The sequence below is a fragment of the Balaenoptera acutorostrata genome, chromosome 17 (genome assembly GCF_949987535.1).
Source record: "Balaenoptera acutorostrata chromosome 17, mBalAcu1.1, whole genome shotgun sequence".
Classification (NCBI taxonomy): Eukaryota; Metazoa; Chordata; class Mammalia; order Artiodactyla; family Balaenopteridae; genus Balaenoptera; species Balaenoptera acutorostrata.
In genome coordinates this window covers 81,993,362-82,006,333 of record NC_080080.1, presented here as the reverse complement: position 1 = coordinate 82,006,333, position 12,972 = coordinate 81,993,362, and the positions used below count along the sequence as shown (strand labels likewise).

General features: G+C 42.0%; 1 long non-coding RNA gene across 1 annotated transcript; it reads left to right on the top strand.

The window, feature by feature from the left end:
• Window positions 1-720: 720 nt before the first annotated feature.
• LOC130705499 (uncharacterized) lies at window positions 721-12,445 on the top strand. Its single transcript, XR_009005760.1, has 4 exons — window positions 721-1,115; window positions 1,487-1,533; window positions 6,506-9,629; window positions 10,747-12,445. It is a non-coding gene; the product is annotated as an uncharacterized LOC130705499 (long non-coding RNA).
• Window positions 12,446-12,972: the final 527 nt, after the last annotated feature.

Genomic DNA, 12,972 nt, shown 5'->3' with positions numbered 1-12,972 from the left:
AGAAACTGTTTTAGAAAATATGTCACGATCTTCCATTTCCCTCTCCCTGGCAATAACATTCTTTTGAATAGACATCACCCAGCCTTTGGACCGTCACCTCTGTGACTCTGAAGTAGCCAAAGTTAACAGGCTAGAAAAGATAAACAGGAAGGATGAGGGAACAGCGCCAGGGCTCAAGACAGGCGTGTCCACCGGGCGAGTCAGGAGAGCTTGCATTCTCTGGTTACAGATCATCTGGGGGAACGCAGCCTGGCAGCTGGGGGCTCTCGCTGTGCTCTGAGCATCTGACAAGGCGTCATTGGCAGAAAGCCTGCGTTCCCAGCCCAGTTACCACTGTTTAGGTGATGGATGAGAACAGGGGTTCTCATTCTTGCCAAGAACACGGCTGCCAGCTGTTCTGTGGCATCAGAGTTCGAAGGAATCTTGTGCAACGTGAAAGACAATTCTCATGATTTCGATTTTTAGTTATCTTCAGCTTCTTTGCTACTCTTATAAACACTTGGAGTTATATCTCCAAGAGATAAACAAAAAAGGGAACTAGAAATCACTGGGAACTCTAGAGGAAATCTCAGTAACTCAAGTCACGTGGGAAATATTCTTCTGAATCCTTTCTATAGTTTTGTTGTCAGATTGTTTGTATGTTAGGGAATATATGTAAATATATTTCTTTATACTGTTTCCTCTATTACAGGCCTGAAGGACAAAGACCACAATCAAACGGTCCCGTTACCCCAGCCTCTCCCATGGTTCTTGGAATTCCAAATCCAAAGGCCCCTCCTTCGCTTTTCCACTTTCCTGGCTGATACTCCTGCTTGCCCTAACAGAGGACTCATTCTCCAAATCCCTTTCTCCCTCTGAGTTTTCAGTGAAACAAAGTTAAGGTTATGGAAGATGAAGGGTAGCCCTCAGGTCACGGCACCTGCCGGGCCCCGAAGAGATAGTGGTCTGGCTCCCAGGCTGGTCGCTGAGGCCCCTGTGTTTCGGCATCATAGTCTCCCTGCTCCAGACGTGAGGACCAGAGCTCTATTGCCGTGGGTGCTGAGCCCAGTGTCTGCTGGGAAATTCAGCATCTAGGTGGTTATCCTGTTTCATCAAGAACACAGTGTGAGAAAGAGGTGAGATACGTTTCTTCTCCAATCACATCTTTCTTATGCTTTTAGGGACTTTCCTTCCACAGGATACGGGCAGAGCTGTGACTTTGAATTAAGTTTGAGCTGTTATCACCTTTGATTAGCTACAGTTATTACCGCCTGGAGAAAACTGTGTTACCGGTAAGAAATCAGGAATGATGGAACTTGCCCTAAGTTTCATCCAGGGGCAAGGGCAACACTAGTTCCAGAGAATATATTTAAATAAACAGTGAGAGACAAAAATAAAGCTGCTCCATGATTTCACTGTGTGGGTTGTAGTTGTTTAGTACAGTGATTAGCAGTACTTTTCTTTTTTTTGCTCTGTAAATGTAGTAAGAATATCATTACATCCACAGAATGAATTATTCACAAAGTTTGAAAGAAAACTGCTCAGTTCTACAAGGTAAGAAACAAAAACATTATATTTTTTTCCATTTTATTTAAAACCCCCAAAACATTTGTTAGTTTATTACAATAGAGCATATTTTCCCTGAAATGAACTGGGGTGCATTGAACTATATCATCAGTGGGCTCACAGTAGCCCAGTCGAATTGGAAAATAATGAGAACATCATTGTTATTAAAATGTAAGATAGTGTTCTTCTTTGAAGTGATAGTAATGATAAGTGTTACCTTATTTTACAAGTCTTCTTATGGAACTTTAGAGGATTTTAGTAAAGCTGGCAACTTTTCAAAAAAGTAAAACTGTTATGAAAATGGAATTTAATTCTTCAAAGTCCTTTCATCCCTTCACTGTAATGGCCAAGTCCCGTAGCACACTTCATGGGGAAGGAAGGATATTTACTGTTGTTTTTGTTGTGTTTTGTACCTTCAAAGTTATCCTGACAATATATTGGTGGGATTAAGACGTGAATACAATAATTGACATATTAAAGAGACAAGAAAATAGAATAATTAGTTTTTAGGCAGCAAATAGTCTTGAAAAATGCAGATTACAATAGACCAATTTCCTGAGTGTATGTAACTTTATATTTTTGAGATTTCTCCCTTCTCTGTTTGTCTTCTCTAACTATTTAAAATAATATCTAAATCTTAAAATAATATCTTCCATTTACTGGGCTCTTCCTATGTGTCAGGATGGGGCACTAATGTTGGTGATTTAGGCACTAATGTTCCAGGGTTCAGGGGAATCAGGTGACTTCCTGATTATGACCGGGGGTGGGGTTCGGACGGGCCTCTGCCTACAAGACGCCCTGCTGCTGCTCAAGCGTGGCCTCATGTTGACGGTGAAGTTTAAGAATTCTACGCCTTCCATTAAGTAGCTCACTTTAGATGTTTACAAATTCCTTTAAGAGTTAATACTTGGTCCACAGTATTTTAAGTTACATAACGGCCTCGCAGGAGATTCAGCTGCTCTTACAGCTCAGGTGTGCAGAGAACGTGCCGGCTCCTGGGAGGCACCGTGCTGAGTGTCAGGTAGAGGGGGATGGGGAACAGGAGGCGGAGGACACCTCAGGAGCTCCACTCAGCAAGCCTGGTGAGCAAAGCAATCTGCACTTTTGTTTTAAGACGTTCAGTTTCTCTTATAAGAGAAAGATGCCCTTCTCTCTCCCCCTGCTTCTCAGGCGGAAGCGGGGTCCTAGGGGAGCAGCGGTGGGGACGTGCCCGAAGGTTCTGGCCTCGGGAACGCCCCGGCTTCTCCTGATCTCCCTCCTTATCCATCCCTTTCACCTCGATGCTGTCTGTCCTGCTGGCACCGTCGAGCTCGAAGCTCTTACCCGCCAGAGTCTGATTTTCCTCTGGCTTGGCCGTGGGCTGCACGCACCTGGCTGACCAGCCTCCCCGGCTTCTGCAGCCACGGGGCCTGAGTCGCCGCCTGGTCCCCCATCCAGGCCCAGTGCCCAGTGACCCGCCGCCTCCCGAGCTCCGATGTCACGGGCTCCACGGGGCTGGTCCAGGCTGCATCCTCCCTTCGTGGGACTGAGCTCAGCTGCCTGTTCTACATCTCGAGTCCCCCCGTCGTAGGTGCGGAAAAGGGGGGCTGAGGCAGGGGGCAGGGCCCCCGGGAGAATGCTTTTGCAGAGTTTCTCACTGGGGATGAGCAAGTGAGAGCTTGTTGTATGATGGGGAGCTAGTGTGACAGTGACATTGTGACATCGGGTTAAAGGCGAATGCAGAGCTTGTTGCCCTTTGCTGGATTTTCTCCTCTTTGGACCAGACGCTTACTTATCACTCTTCTGTTTCAAGCAAGCTCAGGTCCTACATAAATCTTGCCCAAATGTTTTAACCTATTGTTTAAACTAATAACCGGAATCAGATGCAGTTTAACCTTTCTCAGATACTGCCTTTACACTGGAATCGTTTGCCTCCGTGGTTTGTCGGAGACTGCAGGATAATGTTTAATGATGATGTCTGTTTGGGCTACAGATACTTGTTGGCTCGTTGTAAAGTTAATGAATTGAATGAAGTAATGAATAGTGAATCGCAAATTTGCCTTGTTTTAACGGAATTTTATTTTTAAGTTAATTCCTAAAGAAGATTCTAACATGGTAAATTCATTTAATGTCACCTCTGGTAACGGATAGCTTTGAAGATGCTTATTATTCAAAATAAATATTAACGAATTGCTAATGCCCTTTGTGGTCTCACTCTATTAAAATAAGATTAGTTGTCCACTGGTTTAACACAATGTTCTAAAGGTAATAAAATATTATACAAGAGGCAAAACTGTGACGCTGCATTCAATACCACGCAGAAGGTGTGTGTATTTTCAGCTTCCCGTCCAAGGTCAGAGGCTGTTGAGGTGAGACTCCAGCCAAAACTCAGTGCCAGACTGGACAAAACCCATTGCTATTAAAGAATGAGACCAATTAGATACATGAGTCCCACACTGAGCTCAGCTCTGTAGTTTATTTTGCTAATATATTCTTTTCAGGGCCAAAATGCAGCATCTGAGGAACTATCCATAGCAGTCCTGCTTGGATAATGTGTCTTATTTCACCATGAAAAATTTTTCTCTCTGGGCTGAGTAGAGAAACCACACTAAACTATTCTTGGCACAAATAAGGCTTACGCTCAATTACAATTCAAAAGAGTTTCATTTATTTTACATCTTGTGTAAAAATACCTCTTTATTGCCTTTCAGTTCCTCTATCAGAGGTCCTGCTTCATAATAGATAAACTCACTTTTCAGGGTTGAGATTTAACTGTTTGAAATTGGCACGTAGTGAATCTGTGGGGCTGAGGCAATATTCCCTCCGGGTTTGGCCCGTTTTCTCCTCTTATACAAGTGATGAGGAAAGGAACAGGGACAGCCTAACAGGCTAACAGTTCACCTTTTTAAATAAACTATGAGAACTTTATGTAAAGCAAAACTCACATTTATTGCCTTACAGATTCTGCTGTGTATTAAACATAATGACTGATTCTCTCTACGAAACGACTGATATTCAGGTTCAGATTTTCCTGTGATCTTCTCATTACAGTGGCTCAGAAACCCTTGACTTGTTCATTTAAAATATACTAAATTGATATAGATTTTAATATATTTATCAAGTGTAGTATTTTTTATCGTTAGCAATTTCCAAATTTCTTCTTAAGTGAAAAATGGCTTGTATTATTGTATTTTTCCCTTAGAGGGAAATCTGTCCTGGGCTCGTAAACGACTTGCCTAAAAACTAAGGCCCAGATGTGCACCATTTACTCTTCATTTTCGGAGTGTAAATGCTCCCCACCACACAGACTCCACGCTATCCTGTGACATCACTGAGCTGAGAAGTGGAGAAGGGGAGTGAACAGCCAGCTTTCTCGAGGGTCTCGGAGCTGCTCCAGCCCATCACTTGCTGTAATTTAGTTGTCACAGGGCAGGGGATGGCAGGGTTTCTAAATGGCAATGGAAAAAAATAGAGAGATACAGTAGGCATCTTGGGGAAATGGTAACCTTTACTAAGTCGATATATTATATCTGGATTAAAAAGTAGGAAATGCTAATTCAGTTATTTTGCCATCAAATAATCTATGTTAAATTAATATTGTAGATGAAAGTAATTAAAAACAACTTTAAGGAGAAGCTCTGCTAGCCTTTTTTAGTCACTAATGGAAAACATTAAGATCCCTTGGAATTAATAAATAAATCCTGAATAAAATACAGATTTATCTTGTAAAGCCCTTCTTTATTCTTTTTATGTGGGAATTTGAGAATAAAATTACCAAGAGTGAGAAATGTGAATTGAAAGACATTAAAAAGGATATTGAATGCTGCAGTTTAACACTGTTCAAATTCAAAGCATGGAAACACTGGTCATTATTATCCTTCTTACAATTCAATCCCAAGAAATCTGTTAGTAGGCAGATTATTTCTAATAAATGTGTAGGGATTTTGGTCTTATTAATGCTTAGGTCCTAAAATAGCTATCACCTGAGCCATCAGAAAATATAGCTTTTTTATCATAAATGAGTAAAAACTGGGGACAAATGCCAATACTTATTTACTCATTGTTAATATGTATTAATTACAGAAATACTACCTGGCAGAACCATAAGGAGAACCTCTAGTTTGGGGACCAGAGAAACTTGGATTGAAATGCCTATGATTTCATTTAACGGACGGACAACTCACCTGATGATTAATTGAGTTGTTTCCTCATCCATAAACTGGAAATAGTGGCACCTCCTTTGTGAGGTTATTTTAGGGATTAAAAAGAATCCTTGTACAGTCTTTGTATAGCACTGGGATGAAGCAGATATTCAGCAGATAGCAGCTCAAGTAGTGTTACAGGTGGTGAGAGCTGGAATACGGAAGCAGAAGCTTGGAAAGTATAGGAAAGGTGTTTATTGTCACAGAATTCCAACCAACAAAAATCAGCCTCAAGCACAAGTTTCTCGACTCTTACTCTGGTGTTTCTTTCGAAGACACCATTGGCATACAATGGTAATTTGCGAAAAACTTGAACTGTCGAAAAATGTGTTGATAACTATAAATGGATCTGCTGAAACCAAAATAGTCATTTCTCTTGGCTGTAGAGAGAGGTGTAATATCTCCACATTATGTTTCACTGGTACAGATGCTAATTGATTAAAGCACAGAGAAGATCACTATGTATAATGTTGGTACTGTTTCCAAACATCTGAACAGAGTAACTGGCTTTGACACACCTGCTGAGAAGCGGTGGAAGATAAGCAGGCAGGACTCTACAGCCGCGTCAGGGGCGTGGGCTCAGATTCCCAGTCACGTGGGCTCAGATTCCCAGTCACGTGGGCTCAGGCTCCCAGTCACGTGGGCTCAGGCTCCCAGTCACGTGGGCTCAGGTTCCCAGTCACGTGATGGCTGCTGGGCTGCATTCTCCCCCGGAGGCTGGACCGGAAGAGCCTGCTTCCAAGGTCGCGGGGTGGCTGAGAGCATCTGTTTTCTTGCAGCTACTTGACTGCAGGCTGGAGCCTTTGCAGAAGGGCAGCCAGAAGCCACTCACCGACCGTGCTGCATGGGAGTCTCCAACCAAGGCAGAAAAGAAAGTCTGTTTGCTCAGACAGAAGATTATGTAACACAGCACAATCATGGAAGTGACGACCCAGGACCTTTTCCATATTTTACTGGTTAAAAGCAAGTCCCAGTTTTGTCCACAGGCAGGGGGGTGAACAGCCTTACACAAAAGTATGGATGTCCTTGCATGCACACAAGGGTATTAATCCAGGAGGTGGGTATGTGAACTTGAAGTTCACCTTCAAGTCTGTTGGCCACGAGTACTAATAGTAATTTGAGATTAAAATGATGTAAATGTATGGAAACGTTGCTTGCTAACTCTTAGATAACATATTTGTGTGTCAGTAAATATTTGGTCACTTGAACAATTTTTAACCGTTCAGCCCAATAAGGCATTTGATCTTTGTTATGACTATAAATACAGAGAAGAGAAGCAGAAAATTTGGAAGGCTCAGAATATAGGCTTTCTTTGAAAAATGCACTGCAGAAAAGTCAGCATCTTGAACTTACTGGGGGGATTTCCACCTGACTTTAACGAAAAGAACTGGGTGGAAAAATCCCATACACCAATAAACCCGGAGGCTGAGGAGGGGCTTCAAAGCCCTCAGGGCTCTGCAGGTGACACAAGTGGCTTCTAACTTCCCTCTGCACCGAGAGCACGCTTTGGCTTCAGTGTTAGGGGATGGGAAGAATATTTTATGGGAACACTTTTGTCATCTTTTTATGACAGTAATCCCACTTTCTAGGCTGTCCAGGAAATCTGACCTTTGTTTATAACATTGTCTATAATCAAAAATCATTCCATATAGTCACATCTTTAATGTGTGTTTTATTGGACGCAATCCCTTTTAAAGTTGGGCATTGTTTTCATTTCCTGTTGCTATGTAAATAGTGACCCCAAAACATGGCTTAGACAGCAGATCTTTATCTTTAACAATTTCTATCCTAGAGAGTCTGGGTGTGGTCTTGCTGGGTGCCTGTGACTCAAAACCTCTGTGAGGTCACAGACAAGGTGTCACCTGGGGCTGCAGGCACCTCAGGCTTCACCAGAGCTGCTTCCAGCTCAAACACAAGTTGCTGGCGGGGTCACATCTTTCCTGGCTGCAGATCTGGGCTTCTCCATCCATAAGGCTGCTCACACCTGGGCAGATGGTCCCTGGTGGCAGGTATCTGAGGCAGTGAGAGTGTGGAGGGGACCCCAAAGCAAAAGCCACAGCCTTGGATACCCTAATCCAGTAGGTGGCCTCGCAGCACTTCTACCATATCATGTCCTTGGAAGTGAGTCACTGGGTCTAGTTTATACTCAGGTGGGGTGACTGCCAGAGGGCAGGGGTCCTGGAGACAGGACTGTGTGTGCATCTCAGACGCTGCCCGCCACAGGTGCTGGTGTCCTGATAAAATAGCACATGCAGGAAGAGGGGATATAACGTGCGTTAGTGGTCCCAGTGTCCTAGGCGTCTTTCTTCATCATGCTGGCTTTACCTGCGCAAGACTTTCGGAAATTGACCTTCAGAGACATTGTGGAAATTGGCTGAGGCCACAGAGCAGGGGTGCGACCCGAGGGCTACGTTCACCAGGCCCTCATCTCAGGCAGCGCCCCCGTGATGACACGTGCTGGCCTGATTATGGCGATCCAATGGGATAATGGAGCAGTTCAGAAGCATAACAAGTTTTAAACCACTGAGGGTAAGAGATATCTTTACAATTCTGAATTTTACCAGAGATTCTTACAAAAGAACACAGCCCATACCTGGCTGTTGAAATGAGTTAAATTCAGTGTTTTAACTGTTGTTCTGTGGCTTGGTGTTGGTGACACTTTCTCTGTGGCCTGTTTCTGACCTACATAGGTGGATAGGTAGTCAATCAGTCTTTCTCTCTCTATTTCTTCTTCTACACACACACACATACACACACGCGCACACACACACGCGCACACACACACACACACATGCGCGCGCGTCATGACTACTCAGAAACCAGAACTAGAGGCATGTGTCTGTACCCCGACCACCCACATCCGTTCTGCGTTCACCCCTCTTCTGCTTCCCTCTTTCCCGAGGCTGATACTAACCACGGATCCCTTTGGACTCCACACACCTTCCCAGTCTACCCAGTCACTTATGAGCTCATAGCCGTAATTTTTTTTTTAATTTTTAATTTTTAATTTCATATTGGATCTCCCTTTCTTGTCCCTAAATGACATCCTGTGAATGTTCCATACATTTTCAGCCATCACATTCGATTGTTCAAAGTCCAATCCAGTTCAAAAACCAACCTCAAAAGTGGTTTAAATCTTATCGCTTTTCCCCAAAGCCGGCTGGGTGCTGTGTCGCAGACCTGAGGTGAGGGATGGAGTGGGTACAACTTTCACTCCTCCCCTTCATCTGTTCCACTCTCCCTGCCCTGTTCAACAGTCAGATTGCAGATGTAAGCAGTCATAGTTAATGTTTTAGGCTTGTAACATTAATTAAAATTAAATTCCCCAAATCACAGCCCTGGAAAAAGGCAGTATTGAGTCAACTTCTGTGTCCTTCTTGAGTGACCGTTTGTCACCTTCCTTAAACCAAATGTATTCCCCTCTCATCCATAAGCGGATAGCAAGCATTCCGCTAGTATTATTTCCCTAAATGCATACGATGAATCCTCTTCCATGAAAGAAAAAGAAAAAGGAAAACTCCAAGGAGCTAAAGACTTCCAGCAGCACATTAACTTGCTTCATACAGATTTTCATCCCAGAGAAAGGATGTTGAATATTTGCGGAAGGCAGGCTGATCCCCAAATATGCCTTACGTACAAACCCCTGAAACGTGTGGATCTAGCGGGATTAGCCTGGATGGGCCCAGGGTGATCACAGGAGACGGACCCCGGGCAGGAGAAGGGTCCCAGGACCACGACCGGCTGGACGCTGGAGGGGCCGCAAGGAAAGTGCGGGAAGAAGCTGAGTTCTGCACCATCGGAGCTTGGAAGAGGACCCCAGCCTCAGATGAGAAAGGCAGTGCCCACCCACACCTCAATTTCAGCCCTGAGAGACCCTGGGCTGGACTTCTGACTGGAAGTAAGGTGAGCTAATACATGGGGATTGTTTTAAGACGCTAGAAGTGTGGGAATTTGTTAGAAAACTAATACAATTTTTAAACTGATGCCTAAATATATATTATACACAGACTGTGGGATGAGACCGTGCCCTATGACACTGGTTACATATGGGATCACAGCGAACATTCCCAAGGCCCTGGGCAGTGGGCGGGGCCTGTGAATGAGCAGGAGTCATAAGCAGGTTTTATCAGTTCTGCATTAGCTGGCTTATTCACGGGGAGAATAACCCAATAAACATCCTTACTTGACGTAATTGTGTCTTATAATAAAGCAATAATCCCAGGCTTTTTTCTCGATTTCTCCCTCTCCACTCCCGGCCCAACTAATATGTTATAAGCCCCCATATTGTCACGTGTGTGTATGTTTCAAGATGTAATACACCATTCTATTCGTTTCCACAGCCCTGAACTCCCGCAATGATAAAATTTTTGAAAGTTAAAGAGGTGTGTTTTTTACCTATATTTTATACTCAGCACTTTGCATAGGTGACATGGATTCAATGTTTAATTCATTTTTAAAATTATCCATGTAATTAATGAATAATTGCACCTTGTATTTTATCAGCTATTAAAGTATGTCCACCTCTTCTATAATCTCTCTCCATAAGTGCCTTTGTGTGTGTGTTTTTCAGTTCTTAATTTTTGGAAACCAATATTTTTTCCTAGGCTGATTGTCTTAAGTTATCTTTAAAAATAGAAATTTTGAGTTTTCAATATCAGAAGTAATAAATCTATTTTATAATAATGGATCACATTAGAAAAGTATTCAATTTTTAGCATCAGGTAGTCTTCTAAAGTTTTCTCTCTTGAGATTTGCACATTCAATGTGCAAATTCAAAGATTTTCAGAGAATACTAAGTGAAATGGTTTAATTTTTGTTCCAAGGAAAGTAATTCTACAAGGACAAAAAAAATAATTAAAATAACGAATAAATGTTTTAAATTTGTGCTATTTAAATAGATCTAGCTCTAAGAAAAGAATTGGCTAGATGCATTTAGCATTAAAATATCTAAAATGCTTCCAGAATATTCAAATAATTGTCAGTCACTTATAAATATCTAGTAATCACAGCTTTTCTGCAGGTATGAAGTTGTAACATAGATGCTGTTACAAATGCGTTCTGCCTGCCCACGGGAACCACATGCAGCAGATGTGGAGGATGTCTGAGGTACTGGAGCAAAAAGGATGTCTTCAAGTTCAGAGGAAGATTTTCCCCCTTGTGCAGTCATTAAATCTGATAAAATTTAAGACTTTTCTTCTGGACCTTGATTTGGACGGATGCGAGGAAAAGCGTGTAGGAGACCCCATCAGAGGCAGTAATAGAGCAGAGCAGTTAGTGGGTGTCTGTCACCTTGCAGAGGTTGTGGTGACCCAGCTAACGTGGACCACTGCTGACTCCTGGACCAGAGAACTTGCCACGTGAACAACTATTTAAATGCCCTAAAATTGTGATGCGTCACAGTTGCAGGGAAAGATGCCAAAATATCTTTCCTATGAATATGTATGAATGTTACGGTAACTATGTGCTGTACAAAACTATGTCACACACCACATGGCTGTGGCGGATGCATTCCTGTTACAAAGCCTTAGTCACTCTGCATGTCCACGTGATTTGGCCGTTCCTCCCACACAAAGTGGCATGTATCTCCCGGCCCCATTGATGTCTGAGTCCGTCTTTGTCCAGGGGACGTTAGCAGACATGGTAGGAGGGAAGGCTCGGCTCCCACTTGCCCTCAGCCTGGGAAGACCATGCGTCATGCAGCCCCCTGCCCCCCTGAAGATGAATGAAGCCCTGCCCTGCCCTGGATCAGCCAACACCCAGCACATACCTTGCGCAGCAAGAATAAACTACAGCTTTGGGGACAACTGAGCTTTGGTTTGTTATGCAGAGTTACTACGACAGTGAATGATAAAATGCTTCCCAGAGTAATTAAACACATGTGTTTCTAAACATGGAAGGATTCCCAAGTTTTCAGTGCAAATGCAGATAACTCTAATATAGTTTGTTTTTTTAAAAATGTTGATAAAGATTCTTTCCTTCTAGTATTTCCATTGTGACAATATTAAACCCACAGGAAGACTTACCGGCAGTAACTAAAACCTCAAATGTATGTTTTCCTTTCTATATGCCATTCTGTTTTCCCCTTAGGTGAAGAAGTAAAAACAATTCTAGGGACAACATGGGAAGAAAAATACAGGCACATGCACAATTGGGGTTTTCTGACAAGTTCTCCATTATATTGGAAGCAAAATGCTCTATTTTATAGTCTTGTCACACAGCATAGCTACAAGCAGGCACTCTGGATTTTTCTACTAAAATAAACATTCAAGAAAAATAACTAGGAAAAGGCACATTTGAACCACCTAGCAAGGCACCAGAAGGAGGCAACCATTAGCTATCAATATTGACTAAAAAGAGTCTGTTGGGCAGGCTGGAGAGAGGTTTCGTTTTGTCTGTGATGTTTGTAAATCAAACTCTTGCAGGTGTTATGAACATATCTGCATGTTTTACTATGTCCATCTGTTACGATTTCATAAGTCAAATATTTCTCTTCCAAAGTGTTTCATCACTTGCATTTTATTTCCTCCCATGAATCAAAAATTACAAATCTAGTCAGATCAAACAAATCAAGTTGGCGAAATAGAAAATGCATAGAATCTTTGATTGTAAACAAGTCATGAACATTTCTGTGATTCCGTTGTTTATGCCTCAAAAAAGTAAGAAATGAGAATGCCTGAGACCAGAGTTTTAGGTAGAAGTCTGCATTAATGGTTGTTGCTAAGGGCAAAATGTGGAAATTCTAAAACGAAAATAAGAAATTGTTATGAATAAATAATAATTAACTAATTAAACATTAGTCACCACTGTTGCAACCACATAAGATAATGTTCTTCTTTCACTTAGTTTCCATTTCTATACTTCCGTAAATGCACAGTATATTTAATTAGCTTAGGCATATATCCATTTAAAAATAAAACAGTTGAAGATGTGACTGAAGTGTCAACTATCTAGATGGATAGATAGATAGCTTTGGCAATGAAATGATGGTAATTTAGTCATTTTTTCCCAATCTGTTTTTGCTGTTGTAGCTTATTTAATTTTCCTCTTTGCACATCTCCTAGTACCAAATCTTTAAACAAAAGAATTGATTTAAATATTTCAGCTACTTTTCTATTTTAAGTGTTTATATTACATCATTTTTCATGGTGAAAATACTTATTGTTTCAAATTATAAAATTAATACATAGTCACTTAAGACATTTTGGACAACATTGGAAACCAAAAAATAGAAATAAAAATACTCCAC